This window comes from Phocoena phocoena, chromosome 12 (assembly GCF_963924675.1).
Source record: "Phocoena phocoena chromosome 12, mPhoPho1.1, whole genome shotgun sequence".
In the NCBI taxonomy this organism is placed as follows: domain Eukaryota; kingdom Metazoa; phylum Chordata; class Mammalia; order Artiodactyla; family Phocoenidae; genus Phocoena; species Phocoena phocoena.
The window spans coordinates 1,231,854-1,258,953 of NC_089230.1; positions in this window are offsets into that span (position 1 = coordinate 1,231,854).

The window sequence follows — 27,100 nt, forward strand, 5'->3', positions numbered from 1 at the left end:
ATCCCTGGTACCAGAAAGGCCGTGCCTGTCTGCAGGACTGTGTGTGCCCAGCAGAGACTTGGAAAGAAGGCAGGAGTCACTCACCTCTAGCTGACCTTGAGGCTCTGTTCAAGAGGGAAGTGAAAGCTAAGGCTGCCTCATAAACCACCTGACATTTGAAGGCCAACCTTCTCACCAGATGCTCCGAGACGTGCAGAATAGCATGTAAGGAAACTTCCAACCAATTGTTGGTTCACCGATAAATTATACTGACCGAGTAGGACTCCCTAGGAAGCCAAGTTTAAAAATAAAATTGGAAATTTAAAACAAAAAATATGACAGAGAACTGAGCTGCCACATACTGTAGGGAATAGAGAATCTACAAAAGTGGCTGAAGAAAGTCACTAAGAAAATAAGCAGCAACAAGAAAAACAACGACAAAAATAAATACCCACAAAAAACAGCAAAAGTAACAAATGTGGTGGGGGAAGCTTGTAGAGAAATCTGATACCAGAATTGTTGCAGTATATTATCTGAAATGTCCAGTTTTCAGTACAAAGTAACAAGACATGTAAAAACCAGGAAAGTATGCCACATACCCAGGGGAAAATGCAGCCCACAGAAAGTGACCCTGAGACTAAAAAGGCAAAGACTTTATACCACTCATTATAAATATATTCAAGGAACTGACAAAACTAAGTCCAAAGAATTCAAGAAAAACATTATAATGATATCTCTCCAAGAAGAAAAAATTAATAAATATGTAGAAACTGTAAGAGAGAATCAATAGAAATTATAAAATGAGTTGAAAAGTACAATAACTGAAATAAAAAATGACTAAAGAGTCTTAACAGATCTGAGCTGGTGGAAGAAATAATTAGAAAATGTAGATGAGTTAATAAAAAATTACCCAGTTTCAGGAGCAGAAAGGAAATAGAATGAAGAAAAATAAACAGAAACTCAGAGACCTGTGATACCAACTCATGCATCATGGAAATCCCAGAATGATCTTTTACAACTTAAAAAAATCAAATTTAAAAAAATGGGCAAATAATTTGAATAGACATTCCTCCAAAGAAAATATATAAATGGCCAATAAGCCATTAGGAAAATATGATCAAAACCACCATGAGATATCCCTCCAGACCCACTAGGATGGCTAAAATAAAAGGGCAGACAATAATAAGTAGAGACAGGAAAGTGGAGAATCTGGAGCCCCCAACACTGCCGATGGAAATGTAAAGTGTCAGAGCCTCTTGGGAGACAATGGAGCAGCTCCTCAAAATGCCAACCGTGAAGTTACTGTGTGAATAATCAATCCCACTCCTAAGTGTTTATCTAAGAGAACTGAACACGTACGCTCACACCAGAACTTGAGCGTGCATGTTCAGAGCAGCATTCTTCATAGCAGCCAAAGAGTGGAAGTAGCTTTGATGCTCATCAGCTGACGAATGGTTGAATAAAATGAGATCTACCCCAACAACGCAATAGCCTTCATCAGTAAAAAGAAGGCACTGACACTGGCTACGGCATGGATAAGCCTTGAAGACATTTCGGTAAGTAAAAGAAGCCCGTCACAACAGCCAACACTTGAAATGGATGATTTTTATGGTATGTAAAATATATCTCAGTGAAGTTCTAAAACAACGTGAGAAAAGTATTTAGTCATTTCTCTGTTAAGTTACTCCAAATTACTGTGACATATAACATGCTTTTACTAAGACGTTGAGCTATTGGAAAGAATAATGTAAAATAATCCAATAAACCAAGGGAAATATCTAGACATTAAACAAACCAAATAAGACATTTTACTTGCCTCTAAATAATACAGTATGTAAGAGGTAAAAAAAAAATCAGTTAAAAGTTAGTTTAGGCATGACCCATTAAAATTAAAGTTGGGTATTTCTTTAGAGTTATTAACTAAATAAACCTTTGTAATATCCTCCAAATATCTCATGATAAAAAGGAGTATTATAAGAACTATTTTTCTTTTTTTTCTTTTTTTTTTTTTTGCTAAACCTACCCTACGGTTATCAACCAGTGAGACTTGGTTGATCAATCAGTTCTAAAAATTGGGTTTAGAGCTAAAGTGCCTCTAGTGCCAAGCACCTAGAGCTTGGATGGTGAACGAGGTACACACATCTGTCTCTAGCTTAGAGTCCAAGTCGCTTTTTCTGTTTCTAGTTTCCTATTATCACTATAAACGTCATCAATAAATCAGAAACCTGTCTCCTTCCTCAGTCTCATGCTGCCCTACCATCTGTCTACAGATCTTGTCTTTCTATTTCTACTGCAACTGCCTCCCTTCAACTCTTAGCTCGATAATTTGGTAGCTCCTCCAGTGAATCTTTTACACTTTAACCAGAGTTATTTTTCTAAGACAGAAGTCGCAGTACATTATTACTGGCTTTAATAATTTCAATGGTTCCCTGCACGCAATAAACTACATCAAAAAATCTACAGTCAACCCATAACAATAGGGGAGCCAACAGTTGCAGACCCCGCTGCCGCGCTGCAGCCCTGTTTCTCCAGGGGCACCACCACCACAACCTTGGGAAAGTTACCTCACCTTTCTGAGTCTGTTTTCTTCTTTATGAGACTGGGATAATGACACCTAAGTAGAAGATTCAAATTAGATAAAGCAGAGTATCTAACAGATTCTCAATTATTCTCTAAAATATTAATATGAGCACAGCATTCATAGGCTTCCAGGATTTAACCAATTTCCATTCTCATGAATTTCACTTCATGAAGTGTAGGTTTCCCCACAGTGGAGTCCTGACATTTCTTTTACACTGCAAGATTCTGGTAATCAAATTGGGGAAAATGGGATTAATTGATTAGAGAATAGGACCAGCATTCAATAGTCATCTCTGTTTGCCTGGGAGGTTCATGGTTTAGGCCTGTTGTCCCAGAGTAATATTCCTTTTTCCATTCTCAAAAGTGCCCTTGGGCTTCCCTGGTGGCGCAGTGGTTGAGAGTCCGCCTGCCGATGCAGGGGACACGGGTTCGTTACCGGTCCGGGAGGATCCCACATGCCGCGGAGCATCTGGGCCCGTGAGCCATGGCCACTGAGCCTGCGCGTCCAGAGCCTGTGCTCCACAGTGGGAGAGGCCACAACAGTGAGAGGCCCGCGTACCGAAAAAAAAAAAAAAGTGCCCTAGTTTGGACCAAAAAAAAATTATATGGCTGCTTGGTAAAAACATGATTGTGATAGACAGCCATCAGCAAGAAAGTCAAAGGAAGCTCAGGTGAAAAGGCAGTGTTCACAGAGCTGCTTTATTTGAGGACCTGGCTATCTGACACCATCTGTTTCTCCTCTTCTGTATTTATCACTTGAATTCGTGAATTCTTCCACAGTACATTGTCAAGGTCAAGGTCAAAAATAGCAGAGGAGGGCTTCCCTGGTGGCGCAGTGGTTGAGAGTCCGCCTGCCGATGCAGGGGACACGGGTTCGTGCCCCGGTATGGGAGGATCCCGCATGCCGTGGAGCGGCTGGGCCCGTGAGCCATGGCCGCTGAGCCTGTGTGTCCGGAGCCTGTGCTCCGCAACGGGAGAGGCCACAACAGTGAGAGGCCCGCGTACCGCAAAAAAAAAAAAAAAAAATAGCAGAGGAATTCCAAGCAGCTGAGCCTGTGAATTAAACGACAAGAGATGCTTTTATGGTTTTTTTGTTCATTTGTATCAACAACATTATTATTTCAGCGTGCATCCATGCACCTTAAAGCTACTTAAAATATTTTAAAAGTTACTGTTAAAATACCTGTAGGAAAAATTACTTCGTGATTGCCTATCATAAATTCTCTGAAACTAGCCTCTTTTATCTCATTGAAACTATGGTTTTGTAGAATAAAGCTTTGTTAGAAATTCAGCTATCCCTTTAGAACAGAACAGACTGCTTGCTTTTCCCTCAGAATACCACACCTTTATTCCTTATCGATTGAAATAAAATTCTGCATTTTCTCCAATTATCAAAATCCCATCCCAGGAGAGATGCCAATTCTTCCAGGAGGCCTTTGCTAAACCAACCTGTCCCTTCTATGCTGTCATATTTTGGGTCATTCTCTATCCTGCTCTTTTCACCACTCACTCATTCTTTCAAAAACATTTCTTAAGTTCTACTGTTTGGATACGTTGGATACGTTTAGTGCTGTTACCATGTGTTATGCTACTCGGTTTTCTAGTCTGCTGACTGATTTATAATAGATGAACCACATATGTTGATTGAATACATTGACTGTGGCAGGGAGTTAAGAGAAAAGAAAGAAGAATGATCCTTGGCACCAAGAGGTTTATAATCTAATTGAGGAGTTAAGATCTAGATTCTAGGACACATTGTTAAAATGCAAAGCCATAAATACAAAGTGTGGAATAAAGGCCGCATGACTGGGGTGTCAAGAAGGGAAAGAGGTACTCAGGGGACACTTCACTGGAGGATGGGGGACGGAGAGAGGAAGCGGTCCAGCACCAGCCAGGTCTATCTACATGGACGCCTCCTGTCTGTGTTTGCAGTCTCCCACATCAAAAGTCTGAGCAGGGGGCTTCCCTGGTGGCACAGTGGTTGAGAGTCCGCCTGCCGATGCAGGGGACACGGGTTCGTGCCCCGGTCTGGGAGGATCCCGCGTGCCGTGGAGCGGCTGGGCCCGTGAGCCATGGCCGCTGAGCCTGCGCGTCCGGAGCCTGTGCTCCACAACGCGAGAGGCCACAACAGTGAGAGGCCTGAGTACCGCAAAAAAAAAAAAAAAAAAGTCTGAGCAGTGCTGGCATGATAAAATCCCCATCTTTAAGAGGCGTCTGGGAGTATGTGTGTACAGGAGAGCTAGGAGGGGTAAGAGGCAGGCGGAATCACCAGGAATCTGTTAAAACAGTCTCGTCCTTGAGGTGTCAGTTGATTGAAATGTGCTTTAGATGATTTGTAAAAGCATAAATTTAAACGTATGGATCTATACCTACATCATAAAGATATTAGTAAATGCTATGCATTGAAAACATTTTAGAAATCAATGAATTTAATTGGCACCAAATCCAAAGACGAACTCATTAACTGTTTATTGTTTTAAGTAATATTCATAAAAGGGTTTAGTTAGGGCAAAGTGGTAATAAAACATAGCCTAAGGAAATTAAAGTTGAAGTATATTTTACAGAAAGCTTTCAGAGTTAGCACAAAGACATGCACACACACAGAGGTTCTTAGAATCTATCTCTGTCTCTACCCATCTATCAAATTGTCTGTTATCTCTCTGTATATCTATCATCTGTGTATGTGTATATTCAAAACATCATCCATCATATACATCCTAAGAACACTAAATGAAAGGTCACCCGTCTGAGAAAGACCCTCAGCCCTCTGAACACCAGCTCAATTGCATTCATGTTAAGCTACCTGCAGACACCTTTTCCAAAGGGCGAATGAGAACTCGGGTGTCAGGTACCAAGGGTGTCCCCTGGTACCGATCAGGTACCTGTTGCCTTGGAGAAGCTCATTGGTTTACTGCCCACTTCACCTGCACGAGGCCACTACATCAAGGCAAATCAAAGGATGATTTCTGGAATGTGCTTCAAAATAATCCAGTGGTAGGTGGGACCGTTGGCAGGGGTGCTGGAGCAAATGGCCTCACGTCAATAACCATTACAACCACGTGCTGGGTCCTTGGGGTTCATTGTATTACTGGGTTCCCTGGTCCGTGTGTTTGGAAGTTTTGAAAATAATCAGCTTAGGTTAGGGGGGAAGGGTGGAGGTGAGAAGGAAGGAGAGAATGAGAGGGGGGGAACTGCCAGACTCCTGCACCAAAGTGGTAACTTACACACCTTCAGGGAAGGTTAGGGCAGCAGAGAAAGCTGATGTCCTTGTTTTAATAATAAATTGAGTGTGTTTGTCACTGGGTACTGGAAAAGCCTACAGTAGTTTATGATCTAATGTCCTCCTCTGGAGAGGTACAACGGTTCCTCACAGGCCATATTTCAGGGTGTTTCCACGAGGATGCCCTGATGTCTAAACTTTTCACTTAATAGAACATTCATAAGGATGTTCCTACAATGTTAGAATTTCTTTGTACACACCGGCTTTAATATTTACACTCTTCCATCATATGCCTATAGTGTAATTTATATAATATTCTGCTAATTTAGGCATTTACTTTCTTTCAAAATTAGTTCAATGATAAATAATGTTGTAATATACATATGAGTGTATGCACATGTTTTTCTTCATTTATTAGTATTTCATTTGGATAGCTTCCTAGAAGTGGAATTATTAGGTCAAAGAATGTGACTATTTTAATGAAAATGGATACATATTGTCAAATTATTTTCCCAAAAGAGTATATTAAGTTTTCCACTAGAAAAATGGAGAAGTGCCTGTCTCACCATACGCACACCAGCCGAGAGGAATACAACTTTTCAATTATCTGCTCACCTCATAGGTCAAGACAGTATTAGATTGCATTTTTCTGCACATTTTGCTGTGAGTTTTGTAGTTTTTAGCCATTTTAAGTTGTTCTTGTCCTTTTCTGTGAATATTTTATTCATGTCATTTGTCAACTTTTAATGTAATTTTACTGTCTTTATTGGTGGTTATATGTTACTTATTTAGGCATAGTTGAAAATTATTTCTAGTTATTGTTTGATAACAAACTTAATTTGTTTCACAAAGTTTAAATATATAAGGTTTTTGTTTATAAAATTAAACTGGCCAATATCTCTCTTACTATTCCTTGAGTTTATTTTTGGGAGGTCCTTATGCATCTTGATTTAAGATTATTATTCTCCCACATATGTGTCCAGTTCTTAAAAGGTTTTCCTTGTGGTCTGGTTTTCAATTTATTTTGAAAAATGTCATTAAAAATAGTTAAAATTGGGCTTCCCTGGTGGCGCAGTGGTTGAGAGTCCGCCTGCCGATGCAGGGGACACGGGTTCGTGCCCCGGTCTGGGAAGATCCCACATGCCGCGGAGCGGCTGGGCCCGTGAGCCATGGCCGCTGAGCCTGCGCGTCCGGAGCCTGTGCTCCGCAACCGGAGAGGCCACAACAGTGAGAGGCCCGCGTACCGCAAAAAAACAAAAAAAAACAAAACAAAAAAAATAGTTAAAATTTACTTTTATATCAATAACCATTTTTTTCTCAGCATGGTTTCTTGAGTAATCCTTTCCTGACTCTTCCAAGTGAAATACTATAATTCTTTTACATGTGAAAATCATGTCTGTATGTATGAAGTGCTATTCACTTTTTTGTGTTCCAAACTGTAATGTGTCCCAAACTTATTATCATAACTCTCATCACCGTTTTGGAACTCTGAGCAATGTGGAGCCATATTTAGACAAATCAATAGCATCGTCCCTAAGCCTTTGTCATTCTTTGATTGTCAGTGTAGCTGCTTCGTGTGTACGAGATCAAGTATTCTCTTTATAGTGTAAGGTGTTGTTTTTCACTAGTCAAATGACTGTAAGGCAGATGTTTTCTTCCCCAGCCTCTTCCCCACGTCTCAGAAACATGGATGAGGTCACTGCCCAGGACCAGGCAAACGGCAGACTTTCCAACACCATTTGTTCATCAGATATCTATCAAGCGCCTGTTTCACGAAGGCCGTACTGCAGACATAGAGGATCCAGCAGTGGACAAAACAGACACGAAGATCCATCTGTTCCATGGATCCGAAATGAATTAAGTAAAATGTGCACAGTGTTGGACGGTGATAGGCAGAGCTGCAGCTGAGGTCCTGGCTCAGCACTGGTGAATGTGCGAGTTTCTCCCAACTTAGTGATCAGTGACGTCACGGTAACAGGTGAAATGAATAAATCTGATGTCTGTTGTGGGAGAGTGTTTACGGAAGGAAACACAAGTTCTACAAATCAAGGCTGTTTTGTTTTGTTTTGTTTTGTTTTGGGACAGGGAGAGCTGATTTACCAGCACAGCATTGGTGGTAAGGACTAAAGAGAAATGTAAGCAGGGAAAGGGTGTAGGGCAGGCTGGGGATGGGGGCTGGCATTTCAGTGTTAAATATGGGGCTCAGGAGGATGGGCGCATTGCAGATGAGCCATTGGTATCAGGACCCACAAGGAGTGAGGGGACAGTCCATGCAGGTGTCCGCGGGAAGAGGACCCAGTGCAGGAAGGACACCTGCAAAGGCGCTGGATAGGCGTGTCTGGTGTGTAAAAAGGGGCCAACGTGTCTGGAGCAGAGGGAACAAGGTCAGAGAATGAAGAGGGCCCTTGGGGATCTTCAATGACCTTGGGTTTCTGCCAGCACAAGGGTGGGAGCCAGTGGAACGTACCATGGTTGTTAGCACCCAAGACAGCCCCTGGTGGTCTCAAGTCTTGTATTTCTTCCCTTTTGCAGGTCCCATCCTGTGGAATCAGGGCTGGCCCGGGCCACCAAACTGGTGGTGTGTGCATTGTAAGACTTGCAGTTTCCACCTGGGTCTGCTGGACACTCTCTGCAGGAAGCCGGCCGCCACATCAGGAGGACACTCGAGCAGCCCGTGCAGAGGCTGGTTCCTCTGGAGTGGAACCAGCTGGACTCTTTTTTTTTTTTTTTCCAATTTTATATTGATTTTATTACTAGAATTTGGAAAGAAGCCTTGTGACTGTACTAAGCTAATATTGTAACGGGTGAAATGAAAGAGACAATTAGAACCTTGGTAGCTGGACTCCTGAGTGACCCACCTCGAGGGGCATCCGCCACCCCAGACGACCCTGCCGATGACTGCAGCCCCGGACAGACCCTGAGCCTGCACCCCCGAGCAAGCTGCTTCCACGTTCCTCACCCACAGAAAAGGAGAGACAGTGAACGACTCCCATTGCTTTAAGCTATTACGTCTGGGCTATTTGTTATGCAGCATGGCACAGCTAGCACAGACGCTGCTCAGGTCAGCCTCGCTGAGTCGCTTGCAGTTTCAGGGCGCCCACGGGTGCCTGCGTGTGTGGAGCAGCAGTGCTGGCTGCAGGTTTAGTTGCTTTTGGTTTGTTTGCTTGTTTGTTTGTTTTCTCCTGAAAGAACCAAAGCTTTGGGGTTGGGCAGACCAAAGATTGAGCCCTTCTTGTCCTTGGGTTAGTTATTTAAGCAAAACTGAAGGCAGTAATACCTATCTTGTATGATTGTCTAGAGGGTTAAATTAGATAATGTATGCAAAGTTCCTAGCGCATGGTCAGTGACCACTAAATGCAGGTTTTCCTTTCTCTCCAAGGGAATTTTTCTGTCTTGAAAATAATGGACTGAAGCAACTTGCATAAAAACAATTTTTAACATCAGAGCAGCTCGATTCTTCGCTGGAACGTAAGGTTCTCGGGACCAAGGACTGGATCCCCTTTGTACATATATTCCCGACAGCCTCTCCACCCCCAGGACAGACAGTCCGCGGTGCTGGCTTCACGATGCACACGTCCAGGGACTGGCCCTGAACGGTCCTTGTTAGGGGTCCGCACCTGGGCATGTGCCCTCTTTCCCCCGGGACTGACCCAGAGCATCACGAAAGCCTCCAGACTAACACCGGACAATCCAAGTTCAGGGAACTTTCACTGCATTTGTTGAGCCAGAAACAACTGGATGGGCCCACTGGAAATGCCATCCTTCCCACAGATGGGAAGATGTCTGTTCACAGGATCTTCACAGCCCCCTTTGGGGCTTGGGGATGAAGCGTCTGAAAATCCACAGATTTGAAAGAGGCTCCTGAAGTATATTTATGGTTTCAGCCAGAAGCTGGATAGTGTAAGAAGCCAGGAAGTTCCGAGTTACCTGAGGTTCTGGCTACAATGCATCCTCTTGTGTGAGAAATCCCACTGCTTCTCCTGGACCAGGCAGCGGGGGACAAGAAGGCCTTTGTCTGCTGCTCCCTTAAGAAGCCTGGACTCGGGTTTACGTGCGTGTGATGTGCATTATTATATGTAATGTTAATCATTATGAGATGGATATTGTATCAATTAAATAATCAATATGTTGTACAGGTATTAAGATAACATTAATTGATACATTACAGTATTGTATACAGTCCATTAATAATTAATAAGGCACATAGTATATTTGTAGATCATATATTAATGTACTTTATAATTGTTATACTAGGCTAATCAGTTATATTAATAGTTAATTAATAGAGCATTAATGTATCAAACACAATTTGGCTTCATCTTTTCCATTTGGCGAATCTCTTTATCTGGAACGATTGTACCTCTCAGCAACGTTCAACTCTCCTCCTTGACTAGATGAGAAATGGCCACACCTTGCCATTTTAAACAACAGTTTCAATCTAAAGTATTTATTTTATTGCCAGAGAAGTAAAAGTTTTCGTGTACATTTTGCTGCAAAAACACTGCCTCCATTGACCTGGCCCCAAGAAAGATCTATTTATAATGATAGGAAACCTTCTTCCTCATATATAACAAGTATCAATTTTTGTAACATTCCTGCAGTCACTTTGTAAAAAATAGCTTAGTAAATAGAAAATGTAGTAAAAGACCAGTACTCACAACTTAGTAGTAGTGAATTTTGGGTGAACCAAAATCATCACTTTTGGAATGTGTGGGTTCAAATAAATTGAACTCAGGTGGTAAGCACGTAGACGTTGTCCTCACCTGCGCCTGAAGCCCCTCCTTTGTCCACACACACACAAGCTCCTCCCCTCAGATCTGCCTGGAAATGCCAGCTGTGCCTGGAAAGGGGCCTGGGCGTGTCTGCCAGGCTCTCACTCTCTGGACAGGGGGTGGTGGGAGCAAACGCCTTTGCTCTCAGTGGCTCAGTGTCTACTGCAGGCTGGCAAGGGCTGGTCCACCGAGGCCGGTCCAGATCGGAGGAGGGGGGTGTGGGCTCCGGAAAGGAGGCTCCAGGGAGAAAAATGGAATTAGACTGTTATTTGATATGTCTGAGTCCTTGAGGAGATACTGTTAAAGAATCTGTTGGAACATTTGGAAGGACTGATTATGAGAGAAGCAGAGAAAATAAGAAATGGAGAAACCATATTTGCTTTACATGTTAGTATCATGTGGACGGACACGTGTGTGGCCCCATCGGATCCATTTTCAGTCGTACGCTTTGCAAAATACGTGCATCTCCTAACTGACACATCTAAAATAATTTGTTAAATTATACACAACACAGTTTAACTGTGATTACGCCCACCAGAATTCATCTCGTCTTCTGCGCTTTTTGACGACTTCTCTTTAATCCTATTGACCACATTGTGCATTTTTATATTCTCTGCCAACACTTTTTCTAGATGATAGAGATGGGGTTTATGTGTATAAACTAGTTGGCACCTAGCAAAGTGTCTCGCACTTAGTAAGTGCTCAATGCTTAACTTAAATTTGATAATTCTGTCTAGAGACCATGCTTGGAAATATTTATTTCCATGCTAGAGTATTTATTCGTATCTGCTGTTCCTGTTCTCCGTGGAGGTGGCTAGCCCTCTGAGGTCCAGGATGTCTCCCCAGAAGTGTGAAAGGGGGTTAGGGGAATTGCTTGGAGGAGGCACCCGCGGGACATAGAGGGGCAGAGACACACTGGACTTTGGTTTGGAAACGCAGACCATTCCAGGAAATGCAAACGGTTAGCAGGAAGTCCCTGTTGCAACAGTGCTGGAATTAATTTCAGGAGAAGTTGCTATGGAGGCACGTGAGTCATGAAATCTTAGAATCAGAGCAGAAAGTCTGTCTTTCAGGGCACCCTTCTCTTACTTCCTGCCTTTTCCTCCACGTGTTCTCACCTCACCCTGCATTATCCCATGCAGGCTCGTCTCCAGTGGCTGACACAAAACAATACTTCATCAGAGGTTTACTGTTACAGATAAGCATGTAATGTTTTTGGCAACATATGTGAATCGACCTTTCCTGAAAGTTCTAATTAATTTTATAAATAGAAAATTACTTATGAGTTTCTACTGAGATGCAGGGCAGAAATGCAGAGCTTGAATTCCAGAAAAAAAACCAGAACTCCAAGAGTTGTCATGCAATGATGCCAGAAAAGAATGGATTTCCTTGGTCATAACCATATCATAAATCAAAAGATGCTATTACTCTTGTCTTGGGAAGTCTGGTACTAATGGCAGAGATTAAGAGTCTGTGAGTCTGGCCGTGACCGTGACACCATCCTGTTTCCCTACCCCCTTCAAGACACTGTTGTTTTCTGCCAGCATCAGTCTGTGCTACCATCCTACACCCCATCTGTGGAATTAGAGTCCTGATTGTGCTCAGCACGACAAAGGATTTGGAGCTGAAGCCCGGGTGTATCACTCGTACCAGTTGACCTCCCTTTCTCATATTATTAACAGAAAGTAAATGCTTTCAATCTCAGCTTGTTCATAATTTCATAACTTGCTGACTCCTGGATGTACATAAAGAATAAATACTGTTTTTCTTCTTTAAAAATGCACGACAAAAAAAATAGTTTTCTGTTTCGATACACACATGAATCAAAATCACTAGGAATTGGCACAGTTCATAAAACGTGCTTCACTGTTTTTCTCTTCTCCAAGGAGAATTGGTATATAAACTGAAAACCTATCTTAAAATGTATCTACAAATAAAGCTGAAGTGGAAAATTGAGTCATTTGGTCAATTATCTATTCCAAAACAAATGCTGTGTCAGGGAAAGGTGAAGTATAGCTGGTGTTTGCAAAATTATCTCAATTGGTCACAGAACAAGGGGACTCCCACCTTTCTGCCTGATCCCCCCACTTCTGGTTGAATGGATTTAATTCTTCTCCGAAAAGCCTGGCTTCACCCAGCAGGACGTGATGACCTTGGGGGAGCAGGATAAAATCGAGCCATTTGCGGCCCCTCCGAAGTTGGTGGTACTGTCCCAGGGCCTGGGCTCTTGGCTGGTGGTGTTCATTTTCTGGGCTTCCTGCCTCGTTTCTTAGTCTCTAAGTCTCGGCTCACACTAATATCTTGGATGACTTTCCTCGTCCGTATAGCCTCCTTGTAGCAGTTACTCATATTCATCCCAGATATGACTCAACACACCCAGGTGTGGGTCCCCTTCTGATAAACCCATCGCGATGTATTTCTCCCCTGTAACTTCTGTTTCCCGTGCCCCACCACCTCTCAGCTACCCAGTGAACCATCCCTTCTCGAAGCAAGAATTATTGAAGCCTGAGCTGCTTGTACAAGCAGCTCAATAACAAAAACAACAAACAACCCAATCCAAAAATGGGCAGAAGACCTAAATAGATACTTCTCCAAAGAAGATATACAGCTTGCCAACAAACACATGAACGGATGCTCAACATCACTAATCATTAGAGAAATGCAAATCAAAACTACAATGAGGTTATCACCTCACACCAGTCAGAATGGCCATCATCAAAAACTCTACAAACAATAAATGCTGGAGAGGGTGTGGAGAGAAGGGAACACTCTTGCACTGCTGGTGGGAATGTAAATTGATACAGTCAATATGGAGAACGGTATGGAGGTTCCTTAAAAAACTGCAAATAGAACTACCATATGACCCAGCAGTCCCACTACTGGGCATATACCCTGAGAAAACCAAAATTCAAAAAGAGTCATGTACCACAATGTTCATTGCAGCTCTATTTACCATAGCCAGGACATGGAAGCCACCTAAGTGTCCATCATCGGATGAATGGATAAAGAAGATGTGGCACATATAAAAGAATTATTGAAGCAGCATAACAAGGAAACTGTCAAGCCTTGACATTTGCATTTCAAAAGCTGGATCTGCAAAGTAGGCCTCAGAAGAAGAAGAAAAGTCAGAGCAGTTCCATTTGTGCCTCTTGACTCACTACAGTTCCCAGAGAATATGGGAGAAAAGGAGGGAAACCCAGAGTAAGTAAGAGAACTAAATGCTGACATGCATCCCTAAGAAGGGCCCTGGGACCCCAGGCCCAGCCTCTCCTGGTGCCATTTCTGATCAAAGAACCAGAGTCCTGGGTGGATGGAAGAGTCTGGAGACAGAACCCCTGAGCTCCCACCGCTGATTCACAGCCACCAAGAGGGACAAAGGTGATGTCTGTGGGGACGCGGTCTGACCAGAGCCTCAGAGTCGGCGGTGACCCCGCGCAGAGAGCTTCTGTGAGCTGAGAGCAGGCAGACACACCACGGCTGAGTGGGAGCAGGGCCAGCCCCGCGGTGATGCTCCTGGCCAGGCGGGCATCTCCGCAGCCTGGCACCCTGTGAGCAGGTGCAGATCGCGGGCAACCGGCCATGAACTCAGACCTCGTTTCTACCGTCCTGAAACATGTGTTCGAAATGAATTAAATTATAAAGGTTAATAAAATTAGATATCTTTTGTAACAAACCTGTGGCCCGAGTGTCCTAACCACCAGACCTATTCCTGCCAGGAAGGTCATACTCTCGTGAGCAGACCCCCAAACTTCGCCAAATCCTCTCGCCCTGAACCCCTGTGAGGGCTGTTGACTGCCACCAATTCCCCATTTGTGATAGGATCTGGTCTGGTTTTTAACGTTGGATGTTGATCTGTCCAAATCACAATGTGCTAATTAAACTGAAGGTATTTCAGGTTTACAGATCCAGTGCCTGCCCTCCCCCAGACCCAGAAGGTAAATAAGAGTTGGGATTGACACGTGTGCCAATGATTCTGCAAAGTGTGGCCTACAGAAGCCGAGTCAGGTCTCCTCTTCCGTGTGCCGGCTGCAGCCCCAGCGCCGGGGATGCACGAGGGGGACCAGATGGCCAAGCCCTGAGTGGCGATGCCTCAGTGGGATCAATCAGTTTTGGCCACCACGTTAGTAGGAAAAGTGAGTCGTCCCATTCAGATAACACGTGGTCTTAGCCCAACATACCCTCTTCAAGAGGACCCTTAAATAGCAGAATTAACTCCGCAGATGACCCAGAGATGGCTCCGGACGATATTCTTATCAGAGCTGTTTCCCATAAAGTGGTCAGCGGTGCTGCGGGTAGGACCAGCCCCACCTGTGCCCATCCCTCCGGCCGCCTGGGCAGCAGTAGCAGAGGTGGGGTGCCGTCCCTCAGCACAGCCTGGCCTTCAGACGCTGGCCCTGTGTTCAACAGTCAGTATATATTTTTTTAGAAAGAGTTCCAGCCTCTCATTATTGACATACTTAAGATTGTTTGATTCCTAAACCACAGCCCAAATATTTTCTTTAAAATCTCTGTAAGTATCAAGACCTAGTCCACAGAAAGCGCAGTGTTTTCTGCCTGAAAACAGTTGCACTGAAAAATACCTGCCTTGTTTTTGAGAAAAACACTTAAATCATTTCTTGAGGTCCAGCCATCGGTGCATTTAGATAGAAAATGCTTTCTGAAGAAGCAGTCCTTGTTAAATGGGTTTTTTAGAAAAATATGGTGCCTTTGCTAGGTATTTAGAAATTCCTCCTGCGGTGAAGTTATACGAGCCCTTCCAAAAACCATCTCGAGTGAAAATGATTAATTATCCCTAACAGACTCTTTTGGGGCCGTGTTTATTCTGCCATGTGCAACACAGCAGGAGCCCAGAAATCGCTTCCAAATCCCCCCAGCTTCTTCCAAGAAAATTGACGAGAAACATTGGCCGGCACCCAGGTTGGTCCTCTGCAAGTCACTCCTAGTAATCTGTTTGCTCCAGGAGCCCAGAGAATTCGCAGTCCCGATGTCCACACAGCTCTGCATCTGTCCCTCTCTCGCTTCTGCCACTGCACACGTGTCTGACAGAGAAATCAAATTCCGATGGGAACCCCAGGGCCATTCAGGGGGCAAGCAGGCGCTGCAGTGCCAGGGTACCTGGGGTCAGAGATTGGCGGTACCCGGCCCACCGCAGGTGTCCTGCCAGCCAGGAGACACAGATGGGCTCTGTTTGGTGACCTCTGGCCAGGGCTGGCCATGTGGGTTTGCACAGACTTTGGCTTGGCAATCTCTATCACCGGTCCCTAAATCCTCCAGTTCGGCCCCAGCTCTTACGTTTTGCTCTTGGCTTGGGTGAAACTCTCTTTCTCTGGGTAATTTAAGACCCTGGGGGTGTATATGGTGTTATTTCTCTCGTTTTGTCACCACATTCAATTTTCTGGGAAAGGCTCATAAACTAAGATGACAACGAATCCACATAGAAACTTTAATTCTTTAATTTTACTTTCTGGAGATCCTTTCATTTATTTCACTTTGTTCTAAAACCACAGGCCTGTGTAAGATAGAACTCGGGGTGGAAGGACGCTCTAAGACAGACAAGGCTTTCCAGGTGAAACCTAAGCCATTAAAGGCAGAAATTTCTAGAAGTCTCTCATTGTGTCAATAATCAGTAAGAACAAGGAAAAGAGAAGATCTTCTTGGTACAATGTTTTAAGAAGGAGAAACAGAAATGTTAAGGAAAACAGAAAAGTAAAAAGAATTCTTACTTCATGAAAAACAAAAAGTCCTAGCTGCTGCTGATTTGGTACCCAAAATTCTACCAAATTTTCCTGACTGCGCTGTGTTTTATCAATTTTCCAAGTTAACAGATGAAGACTTTCATGTTGATCGTAACAAAGGCTGGATGTTTGCTGGAGGAGCGGGAGACTTGTCGGGTGACTCTGGGGTGCTGATGTGAAGTCACATCACTGGGAAGCCTCTTCGTGCAGGAGGAGGTCAGGGCTCCCGCCAGGGCTGTCTCTCGGGTCATCTGTGATCCCCTGCTTGGTGGGAGGTCTTAATCCTACCTTCCTGGGTCAACCACCTCGGTTCCTCCTGCGATGATCTGAAAATAGTATTTATTGTCATTCCAAAGTTTCTAGGAGAGCCGCACAAAGCAGACCCTTGAAATGACATTCAGAGTAAGAATGAATTTGAGCGGGACGCCTGGTTCACACTTCTCAGCGTCCCACATGTGATTCCAAAGTACAGCTGGGGTTAAGAACTGCAAGTCCCGGGCCTAATGACTCCAGAGTTACTGGGGGAGAGCAGAAACATGTACACGCACGTGTTTGGCATCAGACACCATGATTCAGACCCACGTTGTTACCGGTCATGTGGCTCCTGGCAAATCACTAAACAGTCTGACACTGGAAATTAAGTAAAGAGAGAAGAACGAGATTTTCTTCACTGGTTCACTCTGAATAGCAAAAAAGTCACAGGTATAAAACGGCTTCCACCATGTGTGACAAATGTTAGGGGCTGCGGCCTGTGTGGCATCACGGACTGTCCCCGGCTCTGAACACCCCTCTGCAGCTGCCCTGTCTTCACTCCTGACCCTGGCCTCCTAGTTGAAACTCTCCTGTGATCCAGGCTGGCGTGAATAATGTTTTAAAAGATATTCCTCTAAATCATGATTCTGACTAAATGTCTACCCTTTCAGAAAGATTTACATAACATTGTAAGTTAGTGAGTCTTCCACCTGTTCATTTACTTGTGCAATTAGTATTTACTGAATGTATACATTAGCCAGACAGTGATGTCCCAGTACAGAATAAAACGGAAATAGACAATGAGTGAGTCAATGAACGTGTAAGTAAAACAATAACACATTGATGAATGTGTAGTTGAAAAATTAAACCCAGGCCTGAGAGAAAGGATGTGAGAAGAGTCTGCCATGGAGAAGAGGGGAGGGGAGGTCCTCGGGGAGAAGGAAGATGTCCTCCCCGAAGCTGAGGCTTGGAAATCACCCCAAAGCACAGTGGCTTGAAGCAACATTTATGATCTCACAGCTTCTGTGGGTCGGGAGTCTCCACGTGGCTGTGCTGAGGGCTCTGGGTCGGGGTTTCTCACAAAGCTCTCATCAAAGCTGAGCCTGGGTCTGAGGTCCCCATGGCATCTATGGGTGGGACGGGGTCAGCTCCGACCCCAAGCTCGCCCATGTGATCGCTTGAGGATTCTGCTTTGCCAGGACCATTGCCCAGAACCTGTCATCAGTTCCTGGCCTGTGGGTCTCTCTCAGGACAGGTCCCTAAAGCAGCTGTTTTTATCACAGGGAGCCAGTCAGCAAAGCTACAGAGAACCAGGATGGAAGTCCTGTGACTTATGGCTCTATCACCTTCACATTCTGTCCATAAAAAGCAGGGTTCCACATAAAAAGAAATGAAATTGAGTTATTTGTAGTGAGGTGGATGGACCTAGAGTCTGTCATACTGAGTGAAGTAAGTCAGAAAGAGAAAAACAAATACCGTATGCTAACACATATATATGGAATTTAAGAAAAAAAATGTCATGAAGAACCTAGGGGTAAGACAGGAATAAAGACACAGACCTACTAGAGAATGGACTTGAGGATATGGGGAGGGGGAAGGGTAAGCTGGGACGAAGTGAGAGAGTGGCATGGACATGTATACACTACCAAACGTAAGGTAGATATCTAGTGGGAAGCAGCCACATGGCACAGGGAGATCAGCTCGGTGCTTTGTGACCACCTAGAAGGGTGGGATAGGGAGGGTAGGAGGGAGGGAGACGCAAGAGGGAGGAGATATGGGAACATATGTATATGTATAACTGATTCACTTTGTTATAAAGCAGAAACTAACACACCATTGTAAAGCAATTATACTCCAATAAACATGTTTAAAAAAAAAGAAAGCAAAAGAAATAAATAAAATAAAGTTTATTTTAAAATTTTAAAAAAAGCAGGGCTCCAGTTTCAACCCACACTCACATGGGCATGAGGCCAGGGGGCGGGGGGATGATTTAACAGGCAAGGAGGCTGAGTGGGGTAGGATGTCAGGGCAGGGAAGGACAGCAAGTCAGCTCTGACAGTTTCAGAGGGAAATCCTTGCTGCTGGTCATTTGGTGATGATGGATACGGGAATGGAGACTAGGAGAGAATGTCTGACCCTGGAGAATAGATCATCAACTGAAACCTTCTTTTCCCCTGACAATCCTACTTTTTTTTTTTTTTTTTTTTTGTAGTACGTGAGCCTCTCACCGCTGTGGCCTCTCCCGCCACAGAGCACAGGCTCCGGACGCGCAGGCTCAGCGGCCATGGCTCACGGGCCCAGCCGCTCCGCGGCATGTGGGATCTTCCCGGACCGGGGCACGAACCCATGTCCCCTGCATCGGCAGGCGGACTCTCAACCACTGCGCCACCAGGGAAGCCCTCTACTTTTTTTTTCTTTTTCTATTTGTTTTGGAGAACTGTGTTTTGACCCATTAAAACACCTGCTCTAAAGCTGTGACCCAAGATGCATTAAATAGAGTTGATATTTGTTTAGCACTTCATAAACCCTTCATCATTTCATAACTGTTTATTAACTTTGCAGTTTTAGAGTTTACAGACTCATATACGTAAAAGAGCTGTGTGGGTTTTGTGTGTGTGTGTGTGTGTGCTTTTTTTCAGAACCATTAATATTAGCTAGCAGACACTCTGTTCAAACTCCACTTTTGAAATTCCCTTTCGCGTACAATTCTATAACCTTCAACAAGTGAATAGAAGTGCGTCACCACCACTGTAGTCAGGATACAAAACAGAAACTTCACATTTTAAGAGTGGCTTTAGTCACAGATCCACTGAACTGTTGAAAACAACTATATAAACAACTCTTATAATAACTATAAAGCACAGCTGTTATAAAAGCTTCCACATGAAATGCATAATACTATGTATGAGATAAAACAAGGAAATAGAACTTAAGTAATGGATGCATGTTGTAATGACTAAGGTCAGATAATCTACAACATTACTACCTTCTGAAGGCACACTTCTTGCTCTAAAATAATTCAGCAAGCCCTAGATTCTAAAGATGTGGGATATTTCAAGTGAACAGCACTGAGTGGCTGATAATGGCCCAAGCTCACGCACTTCGTGACAGTTCTTCACTGTATTCCCTCTGTTACTGTAAATGCAAGAGGTCTTTCTGCACTTGGTCAAGAGAAAGTGCCCGGAGCTCCCTTGGGTGAGTCTGAGGAAGGATGCTGTGGGCAGACGCAGAGCGATTCCCCAGGAGGCAAGACGCTGTGTGGCCCCAGAGCCGCGGACACAGCGGCCGAGCTCAGGACAGCGGAGCGCGCGTGTCTGGCGCTCACTCTCCTGGCGCAACGTGCTGAGTGTGCTCTGGAGTCGTGGGATGCTGGCTCTGCAGCCGCGATCCCCCCGGGTCCTGGCCTTGTGGACCCAGTCACGTGGCCTTGTGTCTCTGACCTCCCTGCCTATTCAGCTGCTGCTGTGATACCTCCCTGAGCACCTTGTTAGGTGGATAAAATGTGGCTGCAGATGTCAAGGAGCTGGCACGGACCTTGGACAGAACGCAGGTTCAATTTCACCAGTGGAGAAAGAGGCCGAGACCCTCCAGGGGCCTCTGGAAGCCGTCACCATGCAGGGGGACCTCTCTGCCCCCTGCCCCCTCCCTGCAGCCACACTGGCCAGTTCTTGCTGCCCTTGACGTCCCACCTCAGGAGTCCCTCCGCGTGGGGAGCTCTTGCCCCAGGGACCCGCGTGGCTTGCTGCCGGGGCCATTCAGCTCTCTGCTCAGATGTCTGTCTGGAGAGCACCTTGGTGGAGCCCACTGTCCCCCATGCCCCGTGTCTTTCCCTGGCTTTATGTTTCTCATGGCGCCTGGGTTGAGGCTGGGTCCTGCTCATTCGACATCCTCACGTGTGTGTGCATAAACGTGTGGGGTGGGAACACAGAAGGTCTCCGCTTTTCCCCACAGTGTAGCTTCCATAAATGTGGCCTGACCTTTAAAGCTCTCCCGGCCCATTATGAATATGAGGTTCATTCTTGCCCACCGGACTCCAAATAAACACCAGACAGGAGTTTGGAAAGCCTGGGGGCGCAGGGAGGCTTTGCAAGGACACGGTGGCGTTAGATCTGACCTGGAAGCAGAGCTGGGCCCTGGGAAGGTGTTCGTGTGGTGGGGCTGTGGCCAGGTGAGCAAATATGGACAGACTCAGAGGCCTGACAACATGCAGAAGGTGCCTTCCTGAGCAGCGGATGGCCTGGGGCAGGTTGAGCCCACTCCCCGGGGACAGGATTCAGAGGAGAGCGAAGGGCAGAGGGTCAGTGAGGGGCCACCGTCCTGGGCATTTCATCCCAGGCCAGGCCCGTCTCTCCATCTGTGCTTGGTGCTGGGAGGCCCCATTGCTTCCCTCCTTGCTTTCATGTTGACGGAAAAGTTCCATGAGGGAATTCACATTTTATATCCCCTCAGTTGAATATCCCCCGCCTCGGAGCCTCTCTAACAATCAGGAAGGATGTACACCCACTTATAACGTCCACCAAGAATTGGAGAATTGCTTAGTATGAAAAGGGAAATTTTAAATTTACTTAAAATTTAAATTTACTTAAAAATAAATAAAAATGAAAACATAACAAAGCTTATGAGACTCAGGAAAAGCAGTGCACCTGAGGAAATTCATAGCCACTATTAAAAAAGAAGAAAGATCTCAAACCAATAACCTAAACTTCCACCATAAGTCACTGGACAAAATAGAGCAAACTAAACCTAAACTAAACATAAAACATGCAGAAACAGGAAATAACAAAGATCAGGGTGGAAATAAATGAAATAGAGAATAGGAAAACAATAGAGAAAAAATCAATAAAACCAGAAGTTTGTGCTTTAAAAAAATTAATAAAATTGACAAACCTGTAGCTAGACTAAGAAAAAGAAAAAAGAAAAAGTCTTAAATTGCTAAAATCATGAATGAATGAGGCAATCTAGCAACCCTACAAAATAAAAGGAAACCAAGGGGATACTATGAACATGCGGTGCAAACAAATCAGATAACTTAGATGAAATAACCCAATATCTAAAGAGATACAAACTGCAGAAACTTACTCAAGAAGGAACACAAAGTCTGAATAATCCTAACACAGAGGTTAAATCAGTAACAAGAATTTTTAAAAAAACTACCCAGAAAGAACAGCTCAGGCTCAGATGGCCTCACCACTGACCTCTACTGAGCATTTAAAGAAGAATTAATACAAACTCTTCCAGAAAATAAGAGAGGAGGGGGCACTTCTTGGGTTCTTCCTGAGGCCAATATTACCCTGAAATCAAAACTAGACAAAGACATCACAACAAAAGAAAACTACTGGCCAGTATCCTTTATGAATACGAATGCAAAAACGCACACACAAAAAGTACTAAAAAATTGAATTCAGCAATATGTAAGAATTATATACCATGACCAAGTGGCATCAGTTCCGGGAATACAAGGTTAGTTCAACATCTGAAAGTTAATTGATGTAATGCATCATATCGATAGAATAAAAAACAAAAACCACATGATCGTGGCAATAGATGCAGAAAAAGCATTTGACAAAAATCCAACACTCTTTCATGACTTAAAAAAATAAAAACCACTCAAAATGCAGGGGATAGTATAAAACAACCTCAGCCTCATAAAGGGAATCCACGAAAGCCCCACAGGTAACAGCATACTTAGCGGTGAAAGTCTGGATGCTTTCACCCCAAGACCAGGAACATGACAGGTATGTCTGATGCACCACTTCTATTTTGTGCTAGAGGTTCTAGCCAGAGCAATTAAATGAATTTTAGTGGTTGTTTAGTCCTGCAGAAACATGTAAGGGAGCGGAAAAGGAAGATGATAGCTATAGAACTCGTGGTTTCCTTCTGTAATGACAAGAAAGTTCTAAAACTGACTGGAATGGTCACACAACTCTTTGAATGTAGTGAAAAACATTGAATTGTACACTTTAATTGGATGAATTGTATGACATGTGAGTTATATCTCAATAAACTATTTAAAAGTTCGTATGAATCCTCACAGATTTCAACAACCCAGCTAAAGTGAATTCATGTGATGCTTTCCCATAAAAGATGTAGATCAGAGCACTGATGTGAACAGGTGGTGGGATGCACCCTCTATAATTAACCTCTATCGCGGCGTGGTTCTCTCTCCCCATCTCATTACCCTTGCTCCTTCATCGGCACTTCCTGGGGCCACATCTCACAAAAATGACTGTACCCAAGTATTGTCTTGCCATTGTGCCTTGCACATAGTAGGTGTTTATCAATGTTTGTTGGACAGAGGGATGAAGCAGGACAGCATTTCTGATGTTCTTACAGCCTCAGGGGCTCTAGCAGGAAGCACCTTGGAACCAGCCATAGTTAGCCTCAACCTAACACTGCACCATGTGACGATTCGTGTATTTTTTTGTTTCTATTCTGCTATGACCAGCTGACTCTGATTTCAGACTTGCTTCTGATTAGCTCTTGTGTCTGTTGACTGACAAAAAAATGCACAACATAAGTTGAGAGTTATGTTTTATTTGGCAGACTTTCTTAGGACTTCAAGCCCAGAAGACAGCTCTGAGGGTTGGCTGAGAAGAGGCAACGGGGGGAGCCAGGATATAGAGGAGATTTTACAGCAAAGACCAGGTAGTCAGAACATCAAAGGATTACTGTTAATTAGAGAAAACCAGACATCTCAAGGTAAGGAATTCAGCGCTTTTCTATGTATGGGAAGATGCGAGAGTTTGGCTCATTGAAATCATTGCTTTGATATGCACCTCAGCTACCTGGGGCCCATATCCTGTGTTTTCTCATCCTGAGTTTCCTCAGGGGCACTGTCAGGGTGCTATAACGTGCTGGCTTGATAGCTGCGACATCCTTAGTTTACTGATACGGCAGGTGACTTTTTAGTTCTCAGGTCTATCCCCAAACGGTTTCTACTTACTGTCTTCTGTGTACGTCTCCCCTGTACTGCTGACTCTTGATAGGTTCTTTCACTCAAAAGTCCTGAAAAAGAAGGATGGGTGAACCTCCCCACCGTGCAGATTGAGCACCACTGTGTGTAGAGTTCTGTCATCAGGACATTGCATGGGCCACTGGTCAAACCCGAACCCAGGCAAAGCAGCTGTGGTCAGGGGAGGGGTCAGGGGAGAGGCATGTGGATAGATTGATCAGGATCGCCTAGAGAAGTGTTTTAGTCCCAGTGGCTGTTCTGAGGCAGGAATCTTGCCTGCACTTGGCAGAAATCCTGATAATACATCTAGGATGGAAACGGGTTAGATGTGGGGTAGATCAGACACACTACTGGGAAACACCACGGTCTCGCTAAGTCTCACGTACTCCATCTACCAGCACAGTAAAATCTATTGGTCTGGGTGAAGCGCCTTTTGAGGTTCTAAATGCATTCAATTAACTTGTGTTTCTTTTCCTTCCTGCCCTTCTGGAGCCCATCAACGAGTGAACTAGAAGGAGAGAATGTCAAGGGCTCAGCCTCTTGCCATTCACATCTTATCTAGAGACAGAAACTACTAGAAGTCTTATAAAATATCCTCCAGATTTCTCATTTTCTGCATTTTCACAGGAGATTTGGATAACAGCCGATATTTAGAATGCATATATGGCCAAATACCTGTTAATGTTCATCCCAGATTTGACATAAGAGGATGTACAAGCGAGCATAATATCTGAGGTCAAATATCAGTGCTTTCAACATAGCCAGATGTTCATATAAACCATGTCTTCAGTGTATTATTTAGACTTGATTTATAATAATATATCCTCTAATTTATATATGACTAATCATATTAATTTGTTAAGAACTATTTTGATGTGTCATGTTGTATTTCTTTCACTTTCACACTTGTTCTAACAAAAGACCTGAATTCTAAAGTCAGTGACCAACGGTTATGATTTATGCTTACAGAAGAAACTTCAAGAAGGAGATTCGAAGAAAATATCATATGAACATTTTCTCAGGTCTTTTCTCTCAACGTGAATGTTGAATATCAGTTTGCTTTCTTCCTCTGGGAGTAGGATCCAAGCATCTTTCAAAATAAAATGCCACCCTGGGACATGCCGCTCCCAACCTTCTCACAGCGTCACAGCTGCATCGCGTGCGAAGCAGCATCGTGAAGAAGGCCAGTGCTTCACAAACTTTAATGTGTGATGAGTTTTGAAGCTCAGAGTCTCACGACGTAGTCTGGAGTGGGTGCGCAGATTCCGTATCTAACAAGCTCCCAGGAGCCACTGGTCCCCCTGTCGTACTTCGAGTACAAGATTCTAGAGGGCAAGTTGTGTTCTGGTCTGCAGTTGGTCCTGATTCTGCAGAAGGACACCCGCTGGCACCGTCGGCCCGAGTTCTGCCATCTTCAGGGAACACGATTTTAGGGCTTTATCTCACAGAGGAAAACACACCCATACGTAGCAAAGCTTGTTTGGATTATAGACACCATACTCACTGTTGGCCAGACAACTGGAACCCTCCAGATCGTCCAGTCATTAGGGCTTTGTGCCCCTAGAAAACTCCAAACCATTCCCATAAAGACTGGTTCTCACAGTGATTCTCTACAAGCCATGGTGACAATGATCGGTTCCTGAGAGGTGGGGAAGGAAGCCATCACACACACAGGGAAGCATCTAGCCAGTAAGAATGAATAAAAATCAGTTATTGGAAAAACAGAGAGCTGAGAGCAAGCTTTCTGCTCATCGTGTGAGCTGTGGTGTGCCTCGCCTTCCTGCTCTCCTGGTGGCATCTCTCCACTTCAGCCGTCAAAACCAGCGATGTTTCTGGCTTGTGTTCTGGGAACAACGCTGTGAAGGCAGACTCATGCCTTTTCTACCCGATGTGAGACTAGTTGGCTTTAAAGAACTATTACAGCTCTGCAGAGTCTCATACCTATCTGACTAGACCCCGCTGTTCACGTATGGAAATACATACAGCACATTCTCAGAACCCCTGTTAACCACTTGTCTACCAGATAATCCCATTAAAAGTGGGATTTTCTGGAGGCACACAGCTGGTAATATTAGGACCACGATCTAGATCCTTTTTGAAATGGGTGAAAGTATACATACACTCATAAATTCGGGGGTAACTAGCTTTCACCATAAAATGCTTTTACTCTACCTCTACTTTAAAGGTTTCATCCCTTTAAAAAACTCAACAGGTACCAGTAATTTAGGGCAGAATCTGTTCATTTTTGACCACAGATTATCTTCATCTTCTTATTTTACATAAAAGTGTAAGAGTCTAATGGCAAAGCAGAACACACACACACACACACACACACGAGCTGGGCTTTTACCACATAAATAAAAGTCATTATAATTATAAAAATGTGGTCAATGTACTTAATCCATCTGTTGAAGAGCTTGTAAGTATTATTTTGCTCTCACTGAGCGGGCAGTCAGCTCCTTTTCCTCAGAAATCACCAAAATGTAGCTCAAGGCTGGCGTTCCGCTAACACTAATCACTGAAAAAAAGAATTGCATAGTGAAGAATTCTGTTTCCTCCAATCATTCATAGATGCCTGAAATTACATAAATGTGCGGCCTCTGCCAAGAAAGAGCAGGCTTACAGGCCAACTACACCTGGGCTAAGACGGCGGAGAAGGAAAGCTCCTCGGTTACTTTCCGCCACGCAGTGTTGATCTACTCCTTATTCTCTTACAGATCAGGTCCTACATTCGCTCAACTTTCTCTTATATGTACTGACTTTGCATTCTTCAAATAACTTGTCAGCTCCCACGGATGTCTGATAAGTTCTAGCAGAGAGGGGTGTTCGTATCTCAGCTCGGTGAACCTGGGCCCAATCGCATCTTATTAAGTCTCCCAGCCCTTCAAACATTTTGTACTCAGACCCTGGCCGAGCATATTCTCCCCTGATGAGTGAGCCCCTGTGTGTTCTACAGAAAATGCAATCCATGTGCTTCCCACGCATTTGCACTGGGCTCATCAAATTGTTTTCTTAGGGCTCTTTGACATCTAAGAAGTCATTTCGGCCTTTCTTCTTAGCCCTCTGGTCCCCACCAACAGCAGTAGCAAAAGGCTCTGAGTCTGATTTTCATCTCAGAAACCACATATGGTCTTAAGGAACTTCAAATCCAAAAGGGGAAAAGAAACCTCTCCTCTTAATATTGGAAATTCTTATATCCAGTTTTAAGAAAGGGTGTGGAAACCATGTGAAAAAAATGCTGTATATTCAAGTATTTTGTTTGATCAAGTGCTCCTTTACATTGGATGGTTTATTCAGAGTAAATATCAAATGGTATTAAGTAATTTTTTAAAGTGAAAACACACAAAATATCAAAAGTTTTCAGAAACAAAATGAACATGAGGAATATCTTGGTGGATATTAAGAGAGATGAAATTATAAAAACATACCCAAAAGAAAGTGGTCAACTCTGAGTCACGTAAACAGGGCGACTTCCGTTGCATCCTCTCCAGTTCAATCCTGGCCAGGGCTTTGTGTCCACCCATGGGTGTTAGGTGTGAAGCGCCATCCAAACCTACAACGAAAGCATTGACATTTATCTGAGGCCAAGGCAAGCGCTTGACAAATTCAG